Here is an 11,400-nt window from a genome sequence, read left to right as displayed (position 1 = left end):
ATATATATATATATACATACACACACACACACACACACACACACACACACACACACACACACACACACACATATTACAAATTCATTAAAATAAACAGGCTGATCATACCATACAACCAGCAACAAACTCTTTCTTTTCCACACGTTTAGGAAGGTGCACCGTTCCTGGAGGTACTGCAATACCAGGTCGATGCGTGGGGCGAACGGGGCAAGCCCCTGTTTCGCCTCCCTGTTCTAAAAATCCATTTAATATGAAGTCCTCATATAGAGGACGTATCAGATATTAAACTGATAAGAACAGATACTACACTTGATCTTAGCCAAAAGGCCGAGAAGCGATAACCTGAAATGGGCGCTGGCCTGGGCGCCGGCCTCGCCGGCACAGGCCTCCCTCCGCGGAGACAGCGCCCTTCCTTCCTTCCAGCCGTACGTACGCTCACCCTTCCCTTCGTGCCACGCCCACCCCTACGTTTATACACATTCTCATTGTACAGATTGTTGCGGCCCTGCCCGGAGGCAGAGCGCTCCAAAAAATCAATTTGACTCTTTGACGTTCCCCTCCACGGAAATCTTTAGTAAAAGGCGAAAGATTTGTGCGTGAATGAAGAGAAACCCGAGCTATAGCCATGTAGGCTCAGGCGTCCCGCTACGCCAACCTAAAGCCTAGCTCGTTTGTTCGCGGTAACAAGGGAGGAGCCTGCGGGGCTGTGGCTTGTTGGCAACATCAGGCAGGCAGGCAGGCAGGCAGGCAGGCAGGGCTGGCAGGCTATAATGGAGAGAGAGAGAGAGAGAGGAGGGGAAAAAACAGTAACAATCTCAAAAAAAAAAAAAAAAAAAAAAAAAAAAAAAGAACAAAAACGGAGGGAAAACTGCAAACCGCCGAAAGGGGAGTGGCCTCCGCTCGCACTGCATTTGTGACCAGCTGACAAGGCAGTGAGAGAGACAGAGACCACTCACTCCCCTTCATTCTTACTTATTCTGGTTTTTTTTAAAGGAGTGAGCGCTTTTGGCTGCTTTGTTTTATTTATTCACACAGACAGACAGACAGAGACAGACAGACAGACAAATCAACCAACAAATGTAAAAATAAAGTTTTATAATATTATATATATATATATATATATATATATATATATATATATATATATATATATACATACACACACACACACACACACACACACACACACACACACACACACACACACACACACACACACACATATTACAAATTCATTAAAATAAACAGGCTGATCATACCATACAACCAGCAACAAACTCTTTCTTTTCCACACGTTTAGGAAGGTGCACCGTTCCTGGAGGTACTGCAATACCAGGTCGATGCGTGGGGCGAACGGGGCAAGCCCCTGTTTCGCCTCCCTGTTCTAAAAATCCATTTAATATGAAGTCCTCATATAGAGGACGTATCAGATATTAAACTGATAAGAACAGATACTACACTTGATCTTAGCCAAAAGGCCGAGAAGCGATAACCTGAAATGGGCGCTGGCCTGGGCGCCGGCCTCGCCGGCACAGGCCTCCCCTCCGCGGAGACAGCGCCCTTCCTTCCTTCCAGCCGTACGTACGCTCACCCTTCCCTTCGTGCCACGCCCACCCCTACGTTTATACACATTCTCATTGTACAGATTGTTGCGGCCCTGCCCGGAGGCAGAGCGCTCCAAAAAATCAATTTGACTCTTTGACGTTCCCCTCCACGGAAATCTTTAGTAAAAGGCGAAAGATTTGTGCGTGAATGAAGAGAAACCCGAGCTATAGCCATGTAGGCTCAGGCGTCCCGCTACGCCAACCTAAAGCCTAGCTCGTTTGTTCGCGGTAACAAGGGAGGAGCCTGCGGGGCTGTGGCTTGTTGGCAACATCAGGCAGGCAGGCAGGCAGGCAGGCAGGCAGGGCTGGCAGGCTATAATGGAGAGAGAGAGAGAGAGAGGAGGGGAAAAAACAGTAACAATCTCAAAAAAAAAAAAAAAAAAAAAAAAAAAAAAAGAACAAAAACGGAGGGAAAACTGCAAACCGCCGAAAGGGGAGTGGCCTCCGCTCGCACTGCATTTGTGACCAGCTGACAAGGCAGTGAGAGAGACAGAGACCACTCACTCCCCTTCATTCTTACTTATTCTGGTTTTTTTTAAAGGAGTGAGCGCTTTTGGCTGCTTTGTTTTATTTATTCACACAGACAGACAGACAGAGACAGACAGACAGACAAATCAACCAACAAATGTAAAAATAAAGTTTTATAATATTATATATATATATATATATATATATATATATATATATATATATATATATATATACATACACACACACACACACACACACACACACACACACACACACACACACACACACACACACACACACACATATTACAAATTCATTAAAATAAACAGGCTGATCATACCATACAACCAGCAACAAACTCTTTCTTTCCACACGTTTAGGAAGGTGCACCGTTCCTGGAGGTACTGCAATACCAGGTCGATGCGTGGGGCGAACGGGGCAAGCCCCTGTTTCGCCTCCCTGTTCTAAAAATCCATTTAATATGAAGTCCTCATATAGAGGACGTATCAGATATTAAACTGATAAGAACAGATACTACACTTGATCTTAGCCAAAAGGCCGAGAAGCGATAACCTGAAATGGGCGCTGGCCTGGGCGCCGGCCTCGCCGGCACAGGCCTCCCCTCCGCGGAGACAGCGCCCTTCCTTCCTTCCAGCCGTACGTACGCTCACCCTTCCCTTCGTGCCACGCCCACCCCTACGTTTATACACATTCTCATTGTACAGATTGTTGCGGCCCTGCCCGGAGGCAGAGCGCTCCAAAAAATCAATTTGACTCTTTGACGTTCCCCTCCACGGAAATCTTTAGTAAAAGGCGAAAGATTTGTGCGTGAATGAAGAGAAACCCGAGCTATAGCCATGTAGGCTCAGGCGTCCCGCTACGCCAACCTAAAGCCTAGCTCGTTTGTTCGCGGTAACAAGGGAGGAGCCTGCGGGCTGTGGCTTGTTGGCAACATCAGGCAGGCAGGCAGGCAGGCAGGCAGGCAGGGCTGGCAGGCTATAATGGAGAGAGAGAGAGAGAGAGGAGGGGAAAAAACAGTAACAATCTCAAAAAAAAAAAAAAAAAAAAAAAAAAAAAAAGAACAAAAACGGAGGGAAAACTGCAAACCGCCGAAAGGGGAGTGGCCTCCGCTCGCACTGCATTTGTGACCAGCTGACAAGGCAGTGAGAGAGACAGAGACCACTCACTCCCCTTCATTCTTACTTATTCTGGTTTTTTTTAAAGGAGTGAGCGCTTTTGGCTGCTTTGTTTTATTTATTCACACAGACAGACAGACAGAGACAGACAGACAGACAAATCAACCAACAAATGTAAAAATAAAGTTTTATAATATTATATATATATATATATATATATATATATATATATATATATATATATATATACATACACACACACACACACACACACACACACACACACACACACACACACACACACACACACACACACATATTACAAATTCATTAAAATAAACAGGCTGATCATACCATACAACCAGCAACAAACTCTTTCTTTTCCACACGTTTAGGAAGGTGCACCGTTCCTGGAGGTACTGCAATACCAGGTCGATGCGTGGGGCGAACGGGGGCAAGCCCCTGTTTCGCCTCCCTGTTCTAAAAATCCATTTAATATGAAGTCCTCATATAGAGGACGTATCAGATATTAAACTGATAAGAACAGATACTACACTTGATCTTAGCCAAAAGGCCGAGAAGCGATAACCTGAAATGGGCGCTGGCCTGGGCGCCGGCCTCGCCGGCACAGGCCTCCCCTCCGCGGAGACAGCGCCCTTCCTTCCTTCCAGCCGTACGTACGCTCACCCTTCCCTTCGTGCCACGCCCACCCCTACGTTTATACACATTCTCATTGTACAGATTGTTGCGGCCCTGCCCGGAGGCAGAGCGCTCCAAAAAATCAATTTGACTCTTTGACGTTCCCCTCCACGGAAATCTTTAGTAAAAGGCGAAAGATTTGTGCGTGAATGAAGAGAAACCCGAGCTATAGCCATGTAGGCTCAGGCGTCCCGCTACGCCAACCTAAAGCCTAGCTCGTTTGTTCGCGGTAACAAGGGAGGAGCCTGCGGGGCTGTGGCTTGTTGGCAACATCAGGCAGGCAGGCAGGCAGGCAGGCAGGCAGGGCTGGCAGGCTATAATGGAGAGAGAGAGAGAGAGAGGAGGGGAAAAAACAGTAACAATCTCAAAAAAAAAAAAAAAAAAAAAAAAAAAAAAAGAACAAAAACGGAGGGAAAACTGCAAACCGCCGAAAGGGGAGTGGCCTCCGCTCGCACTGCATTTGTGACCAGCTGACAAGGCAGTGAGAGAGACAGAGACCACTCACTCCCCTTCATTCTTACTTATTCTGGTTTTTTTTAAAGGAGTGAGCGCTTTTGGCTGCTTTGTTTTATTTATTCACACAGACAGACAGACAGAGACAGACAGACAGACAAATCAACCAACAAATGTAAAAATAAAGTTTTATAATATTATATATATATATATATATATATATATATATATATATATATATACATACACACACACACACACACACACACACACACACACACACACACACACACACACACACACACACATATTACAAATTCATTAAAATAAACAGGCTGATCATACCATACAACCAGCAACAAACTCTTTCTTTTCCACACGTTTAGGAAGGTGCACCGTTCCTGGAGGTACTGCAATACCAGGTCGATGCGTGGGGCGAACGGGGCAAGCCCCTGTTTCGCCTCCCTGTTCTAAAAATCCATTTAATATGAAGTCCTCATATAGAGGACGTATCAGATATTAAACTGATAAGAACAGATACTACACTTGATCTTAGCCAAAAGGCCGAGAAGCGATAACCTGAAATGGGCGCTGGCCTGGGCGCCGGCCTCGCCGGCACAGGCCTCCCCTCCGCGGAGACAGCGCCCTTCCTTCCTTCCAGCCGTACGTACGCTCACCCTTCCCTTCGTGCCACGCCCACCCCTACGTTTATACACATTCTCATTGTACAGATTGTTGCGGCCCTGCCCGGAGGCAGAGCGCTCCAAAAAATCAATTTGACTCTTTGACGTTCCCCTCCACGGAAATCTTTAGTAAAAGGCGAAAGATTTGTGCGTGAATGAAGAGAAACCCGAGCTATAGCCATGTAGGCTCAGGCGTCCCGCTACGCCAACCTAAAGCCTAGCTCGTTTGTTCGCGGTAACAAGGGAGGAGCCTGCGGGGCTGTGGCTTGTTGGCAACATCAGGCAGGCAGGCAGGCAGGCAGGCAGGCAGGGCTGGCAGGCTATAATGGAGAGAGAGAGAGAGAGAGGAGGGGAAAAAACAGTAACAATCTCAAAAAAAAAAAAAAAAAAAAAAAAAAAAAAAAAAAGAACAAAAACGGAGGGAAAACTGCAAACCGCCGAAAGGGGAGTGGCCTCCGCTCGCACTGCATTTGTGACCAGCTGACAAGGCAGTGAGAGAGACAGAGACCACTCACTCCCCTTCATTCTTACTTATTCTGGTTTTTTTTAAAGGAGTGAGCGCTTTTGGCTGCTTTGTTTTATTTATTCACACAGACAGACAGACAGAGACAGACAGACAGACAAATCAACCAACAAATGTAAAAATAAAGTTTTATAATATTATATATATATATATATATATATATATATATATATATATATATACATACACACACACACACACACACACACACACACACACACACACACACACACACACACACACACACACATATTACAAATTCATTAAAATAAACAGGCTGATCATACCATACAACCAGCAACAAACTCTTTCTTTTCCACACGTTTAGGAGGTGCACCGTTCCTGGAGGTACTGCAATACCAGGTCGATGCGTGGGGCGAACGGGGCAAGCCCTGTTTCGCCTCCCTGTTCTAAAAATCCATTTAATATGAAGTCCTCATATATAGAGGACGTATCAGATATTAAACTGATAAGAACAGATACTACACTTGATCTTAGCCAAAAGGCCGAGAAGCGATAACCTGAAATGGGCGCTGGCCTGGGCGCCGGCCTCGCCGGCACAGGCCTCCCCTCCGCGGAGACAGCGCCCTTCCTTCCTTCCAGCCGTACGTACGCTCACCCTTCCCTTCGTGCCACGCCCACCCCTACGTTTATACACATTCTCATTGTACAGATTGTTGCGGCCCTGCCCGGAGGCAGAGCGCTCCAAAAAATCAATTGACTCTTTGACGTTCCCCTCCACGGAAATCTTTAGTAAAAGGCGAAAGATTTGTGCGTGAATGAAGAGAAACCCGAGCTATAGCCATGTAGGCTCAGGCGTCCCGCTACGCCAACCTAAAGCCTAGCTCGTTTGTTCGCGGTAACAAGGGAGGAGCCTGCGGGGCTGTGGCTTGTTGGCAACATCAGGCAGGCAGGCAGGCAGGCAGGCAGGCAGGGCTGGCAGGCTATAATGGAGAGAGAGAGAGAGAGAGGAGGGGAAAAAACAGTAACAATCTCAAAAAAAAAAAAAAAAAAAAAAAAAAAAAAAAAGAACAAAAACGGAGGGAAAACTGCAAACCGCCGAAAGGGGAGTGGCCTCCGCTCGCACTGCATTTGTGACCAGCTGACAAGGCAGTGAGAGAGACAGAGACCACTCACTCCCCTTCATTCTTACTTATTCTGGTTTTTTTTAAGGAGTGAGCGCTTTTGGCTGCTTTGTTTTATTTATTCACACAGACAGACAGACAGAGACAGACAGACAGACAAATCAACCAACAAATGTAAAAATAAAGTTTTTATAATATTATATATATATATATATATATATATATATATATATATATATATACATACACACACACACACACACACACACACACACACACACACACACACACACACACACACACATATTACAAATTCATTAAAATAAACAGGCTGATCATACCATACAACCAGCAACAAACTCTTTCTTTTCCACACGTTTAGGAAGGTGCACCGTTCCTGGAGGTACTGCAATACCAGGTCGATGCGTGGGGCGAACGGGGCAAGCCCCTGTTTCGCCTCCCTGTTCTAAAAATCCATTTAATATGAAGTCCTCATATAGAGGACGTATCAGATATTAAACTGATAAGAACAGATACTACACTTGATCTTAGCCAAAAGGCCGAGAAGCGATAACCTGAAATGGGCGCTGGCCTGGGCGCCGGCCTCGCCGGCACAGGCCTCCCCTCCGCGGAGACAGCGCCCTTCCTTCCTTCCAGCCGTACGTACGCTCACCCTTCCCTTCGTGCCACGCCCACCCCTACGTTTATACACATTCTCATTGTACAGATTGTTGCGGCCCTGCCCGGAGGCAGAGCGCTCCAAAAAATCAATTTGACTCTTTGACGTTCCCCTCCACGGAAATCTTTAGTAAAAGGCGAAAGATTTGTGCGTGAATGAAGAGAAACCCGAGCTATAGCCATGTAGGCTCAGGCGTCCCGCTACGCCAACCTAAAGCCTAGCTCGTTTGTTCGCGGTAACAAGGGAGGAGCCTGCGGGGCTGTGGCTTGTTGGCAACATCAGGCAGGCAGGCAGGCAGGCAGGCAGGCAGGGCTGGCAGGCTATAATGGAGAGAGAGAGAGAGAGAGGAGGGGAAAAAACAGTAACAATCTCAAAAAAAAAAAAAAAAAAAAAAAAAAAAAAAAAAAGAACAAAAACGGAGGGAAAACTGCAAACCGCCGAAAGGGGAGTGGCCTCCGCTCGCACTGCATTTGTGACCAGCTGACAAGGCAGTGAGAGAGACAGAGACCACTCACTCCCCTTCATTCTTACTTATTCTGGTTTTTTTTAAAGGAGTGAGCGCTTTTGGCTGCTTTGTTTTATTTATTCACACAGACAGACAGACAGAGACAGACAGACAGACAAATCAACCAACAAATGTAAAAATAAAGTTTTATAATATTATATATATATATATATATATATATATATATATATATATATACATACACACACACACACACACACACACACACACACACACACACACACACACACACACACACACATATTACAAATTCATTAAAATAAACAGGCTGATCATACCATACAACCAGCAACAAACTCTTTCTTTTCCACACGTTTAGGAAGGTGCACCGTTCCTGGAGGTACTGCAATACCAGGTCGATGCGTGGGGCGAACGGGGCAAGCCCCTGTTTCGCCTCCCTGTTCTAAAAATCCATTTAATATGAAGTCCTCATATAGAGGACGTATCAGATATTAAACTGATAAGAACAGATACTACACTTGATCTTAGCCAAAAGGCCGAGAAGCGATAACCTGAAATGGGCGCTGGCCTGGGCGCCGGCCTCGCCGGCACAGGCCTCCCCTCCGCGGAGACAGCGCCCTTCCTTCCTTCCAGCCGTACGTACGCTCACCCTTCCCTTCGTGCCACGCCCACCCCTACGTTTATACACATTCTCATTGTACAGATTGTTGCGGCCCTGCCCGGAGGCAGAGCGCTCCAAAAAATCAATTTGACTCTTTGACGTTCCCCTCCACGGAAATCTTTAGTAAAAGGCGAAAGATTTGTGCGTGAATGAAGAGAAACCCGAGCTATAGCCATGTAGGCTCAGGCGTCCCGCTACGCCAACCTAAAGCCTAGCTCGTTTGTTCGCGGTAACAAGGGAGGAGCCTGCGGGGCTGTGGCTTGTTGGCAACATCAGGCAGGCAGGCAGGCAGGCAGGCAGGCAGGGCTGGCAGGCTATAATGGAGAGAGAGAGAGAGAGAGGAGGGGAAAAAAACAGTAACAATCTCAAAAAAAAAAAAAAAAAAAAAAAAAAAAAAAAAGAACAAAAACGGAGGGAAAACTGCAAACCGCCGAAAGGGGAGTGGCCTCCGCTCGCACTGCATTTGTGACCAGCTGACAAGGCAGTGAGAGAGACAGAGACCACTCACTCCCCTTCATTCTTACTTATTCTGGTTTTTTTTAAAGGAGTGAGCGCTTTTGGCTGCTTTGTTTTATTTATTCACACAGACAGACAGACAGAGACAGACAGACAGACAAATCAACCAACAAATGTAAAAATAAAGTTTTATAATATTATATATATATATATATATATATATATATATATATATATATATACATACACACACACACACACACACACACACACACACACACACACACACACACACACACACACATATTACAAATTCATTAAAATAAACAGGCTGATCATACCATACAACCAGCAACAAACTCTTTCTTTTCCACACGTTTAGGAAGGTGCACCGTTCCTGGAGGTACTGCAATACCAGGTCGATGCGTGGGGCGAACGGGGCAAGCCCCTGTTTCGCCTCCCTGTTCTAAAAATCCATTTAATATGAAGTCCTCATATAGAGGACGTATCAGATATTAAACTGATAAGAACAGATACTACACTTGATCTTAGCCAAAAGGCCGAGAAGCGATAACCTGAAATGGGCGCTGGCCTGGGCGCCGGCCTCGCCGGCACAGGCCTCCCCTCCGCGGAGACAGCGCCCTTCCTTCCTTCCAGCCGTACGTACGCTCACCCTTCCCTTCGTGCCACGCCCACCCCTACGTTTATACACATTCTCATTGTACAGATTGTTGCGGCCCTGCCCGGAGGCAGAGCGCTCCAAAAAATCAATTTGACTCTTTGACGTTCCCCTCCACGGAAATCTTTAGTAAAAGGCGAAAGATTTGTGCGTGAATGAAGAGAAACCCGAGCTATAGCCATGTAGGCTCAGGCGTCCCGCTACGCCAACCTAAAGCCTAGCTCGTTTGTTCGCGGTAACAAGGGAGGAGCCTGCGGGGCTGTGGCTTGTTGGCAACATCAGGCAGGCAGGCAGGCAGGCAGGCAGGCAGGGCTGGCAGGCTATAATGGAGAGAGAGAGAGAGAGAGGAGGGGAAAAAAACAGTAACAATCTCAAAAAAAAAAAAAAAAAAAAAAAAAAAAAAGAACAAAAACGGAGGGAAAACTGCAAACCGCCGAAAGGGGAGTGGCCTCCGCTCGCACTGCATTTGTGACCAGCTGACAAGGCAGTGAGAGAGACAGAGACCACTCACTCCCCTTCATTCTTACTTATTCTGGTTTTTTTTAAAGGAGTGAGCGCTTTTGGCTGCTTTGTTTTATTTATTCACACAGACAGACAGACAGAGACAGACAGACAGACAAATCAACCAACAAATGTAAAAATAAAGTTTTATAATATTATATATATATATATATATATATATATATATATATATATATATATATATATACATACACACACACACACACACACACACACACACACACACACACACACACACACACACACACACATATTACAAATTCATTAAAATAAACAGGCTGATCATACCATACAACCAGCAACAAACTCTTTCTTTTCCACACGTTTAGGAAGGTGCACCGTTCCTGGAGGTACTGCAATACCAGGTCGATGCGTGGGGCGAACGGGGCAAGCCCCTGTTTCGCCTCCCTGTTCTAAAAATCCATTTAATATGAAGTCCTCATATAGAGGACGTATCAGATATTAAACTGATAAGAACAGATACTACACTTGATCTTAGCCAAAAGGCCGAGAAGCGATAACCTGAAATGGGCGCTGGCCTGGGCGCCGGCCTCGCCGGCACAGGCCTCCCCTCCGCGGAGACAGCGCCCTTCCTTCCTTCCAGCCGTACGTACGCTCACCCTTCCCTTCGTGCCACGCCCACCCCTACGTTTATACACATTCTCATTGTACAGATTGTTGCGGCCCTGCCCGGAGGCAGAGCGCTCCAAAAAATCAATTTGACTCTTTGACGTTCCCCTCCACGGAAATCTTTAGTAAAAGGCGAAAGATTTGTGCGTGAATGAAGAGAAACCCGAGCTATAGCCATGTAGGCTCAGGCGTCCCGCTACGCCAACCTAAAGCCTAGCTCGTTTGTTCGCGGTAACAAGGGAGGAGCCTGCGGGGCTGTGGCTTGTTGGCAACATCAGGCAGGCAGGCAGGCAGGCAGGCAGGCAGGGCTGGCAGGCTATAATGGAGAGAGAGAGAGAGAGAGGAGGGGAAAAAACAGTAACAATCTCAAAAAAAAAAAAAAAAAAAAAAAAAAAAAAAAGAACAAAAACGGAGGGAAAACTGCAAACCGCCGAAAGGGGAGTGGCCTCCGCTCGCACTGCATTTGTGACCAGCTGACAAGGCAGTGAGAGAGACAGAGACCACTCACTCCCCTTCATTCTTACTTATTCTGGTTTTTTTTAAAGGAGTGAGCGCTTTTGGCTGCTTTGTTTTATTTATTCACACAGACAGACAGACAGAGACAGACAGACAGACAAATCAACCAACAAATG

At 46.2% G+C, this 11,400-nt stretch overlaps 20 non-coding genes across 20 annotated transcripts; all 20 read right to left on the bottom strand.

Moving 5' to 3' along the window:
* Nucleotides 1-148: 148 nt before the first annotated feature.
* Nucleotides 149-339, bottom strand: LOC143507998 (U2 spliceosomal RNA). The gene has a single exon (XR_013129087.1). It is a non-coding gene; the product is annotated as a U2 spliceosomal RNA (small nuclear RNA).
* Nucleotides 340-501: 162 nt separating this feature from the next.
* Nucleotides 502-620, bottom strand: LOC143508028 (U5 spliceosomal RNA). Its single transcript, XR_013129116.1, has one exon. It is a non-coding gene; the product is annotated as a U5 spliceosomal RNA (small nuclear RNA).
* A 679-nt stretch (nucleotides 621-1,299) lies between these two features.
* Nucleotides 1,300-1,490, bottom strand: LOC143507997 (U2 spliceosomal RNA). The gene has a single exon (XR_013129086.1). It is a non-coding gene; the product is annotated as a U2 spliceosomal RNA (small nuclear RNA).
* A 163-nt stretch (nucleotides 1,491-1,653) lies between these two features.
* Nucleotides 1,654-1,772, bottom strand: LOC143508027 (U5 spliceosomal RNA). Its single transcript, XR_013129115.1, has one exon. It is a non-coding gene; the product is annotated as a U5 spliceosomal RNA (small nuclear RNA).
* A 682-nt stretch (nucleotides 1,773-2,454) lies between these two features.
* Nucleotides 2,455-2,645, bottom strand: LOC143507996 (U2 spliceosomal RNA). The gene has a single exon (XR_013129085.1). It is a non-coding gene; the product is annotated as a U2 spliceosomal RNA (small nuclear RNA).
* Nucleotides 2,646-2,808: 163 nt separating this feature from the next.
* LOC143508026 (U5 spliceosomal RNA) lies at nucleotides 2,809-2,927 on the bottom strand. The gene has a single exon (XR_013129114.1). It is a non-coding gene; the product is annotated as a U5 spliceosomal RNA (small nuclear RNA).
* Nucleotides 2,928-3,605: 678 nt separating this feature from the next.
* LOC143507999 (U2 spliceosomal RNA) lies at nucleotides 3,606-3,797 on the bottom strand. Its single transcript, XR_013129088.1, has one exon. It is a non-coding gene; the product is annotated as a U2 spliceosomal RNA (small nuclear RNA).
* A 163-nt stretch (nucleotides 3,798-3,960) lies between these two features.
* LOC143508025 (U5 spliceosomal RNA) lies at nucleotides 3,961-4,079 on the bottom strand. The gene has a single exon (XR_013129113.1). It is a non-coding gene; the product is annotated as a U5 spliceosomal RNA (small nuclear RNA).
* Nucleotides 4,080-4,748: 669 nt separating this feature from the next.
* LOC143507995 (U2 spliceosomal RNA) lies at nucleotides 4,749-4,939 on the bottom strand. The gene has a single exon (XR_013129084.1). It is a non-coding gene; the product is annotated as a U2 spliceosomal RNA (small nuclear RNA).
* Nucleotides 4,940-5,102: 163 nt separating this feature from the next.
* Nucleotides 5,103-5,221, bottom strand: LOC143508024 (U5 spliceosomal RNA). Its single transcript, XR_013129112.1, has one exon. It is a non-coding gene; the product is annotated as a U5 spliceosomal RNA (small nuclear RNA).
* Nucleotides 5,222-5,895: 674 nt separating this feature from the next.
* Nucleotides 5,896-6,087, bottom strand: LOC143508003 (U2 spliceosomal RNA). Its single transcript, XR_013129092.1, has one exon. It is a non-coding gene; the product is annotated as a U2 spliceosomal RNA (small nuclear RNA).
* A 163-nt stretch (nucleotides 6,088-6,250) lies between these two features.
* LOC143507975 (U5 spliceosomal RNA) lies at nucleotides 6,251-6,368 on the bottom strand. The gene has a single exon (XR_013129066.1). It is a non-coding gene; the product is annotated as a U5 spliceosomal RNA (small nuclear RNA).
* A 667-nt stretch (nucleotides 6,369-7,035) lies between these two features.
* LOC143507994 (U2 spliceosomal RNA) lies at nucleotides 7,036-7,226 on the bottom strand. The gene has a single exon (XR_013129083.1). It is a non-coding gene; the product is annotated as a U2 spliceosomal RNA (small nuclear RNA).
* A 163-nt stretch (nucleotides 7,227-7,389) lies between these two features.
* On the bottom strand, nucleotides 7,390-7,508 carry LOC143508022 (U5 spliceosomal RNA). Its single transcript, XR_013129110.1, has one exon. It is a non-coding gene; the product is annotated as a U5 spliceosomal RNA (small nuclear RNA).
* Nucleotides 7,509-8,177: 669 nt separating this feature from the next.
* On the bottom strand, nucleotides 8,178-8,368 carry LOC143507993 (U2 spliceosomal RNA). Its single transcript, XR_013129082.1, has one exon. It is a non-coding gene; the product is annotated as a U2 spliceosomal RNA (small nuclear RNA).
* A 163-nt stretch (nucleotides 8,369-8,531) lies between these two features.
* LOC143508021 (U5 spliceosomal RNA) lies at nucleotides 8,532-8,650 on the bottom strand. The gene has a single exon (XR_013129109.1). It is a non-coding gene; the product is annotated as a U5 spliceosomal RNA (small nuclear RNA).
* Nucleotides 8,651-9,318: 668 nt separating this feature from the next.
* On the bottom strand, nucleotides 9,319-9,509 carry LOC143507992 (U2 spliceosomal RNA). Its single transcript, XR_013129081.1, has one exon. It is a non-coding gene; the product is annotated as a U2 spliceosomal RNA (small nuclear RNA).
* Nucleotides 9,510-9,672: 163 nt separating this feature from the next.
* On the bottom strand, nucleotides 9,673-9,791 carry LOC143508020 (U5 spliceosomal RNA). The gene has a single exon (XR_013129108.1). It is a non-coding gene; the product is annotated as a U5 spliceosomal RNA (small nuclear RNA).
* A 675-nt stretch (nucleotides 9,792-10,466) lies between these two features.
* On the bottom strand, nucleotides 10,467-10,657 carry LOC143507991 (U2 spliceosomal RNA). The gene has a single exon (XR_013129080.1). It is a non-coding gene; the product is annotated as a U2 spliceosomal RNA (small nuclear RNA).
* Nucleotides 10,658-10,820: 163 nt separating this feature from the next.
* Nucleotides 10,821-10,939, bottom strand: LOC143508019 (U5 spliceosomal RNA). The gene has a single exon (XR_013129107.1). It is a non-coding gene; the product is annotated as a U5 spliceosomal RNA (small nuclear RNA).
* Nucleotides 10,940-11,400: the final 461 nt, after the last annotated feature.

Source organism: Brachyhypopomus gauderio, unplaced genomic scaffold, assembly GCF_052324685.1.
Source record: "Brachyhypopomus gauderio isolate BG-103 unplaced genomic scaffold, BGAUD_0.2 sc771, whole genome shotgun sequence".
In the NCBI taxonomy this organism is placed as follows: domain Eukaryota; kingdom Metazoa; phylum Chordata; class Actinopteri; order Gymnotiformes; family Hypopomidae; genus Brachyhypopomus; species Brachyhypopomus gauderio.
The sequence above is the reverse complement of the archived record's forward strand: the minus strand, read 5'-3'. Positions and strand labels throughout refer to the sequence as shown.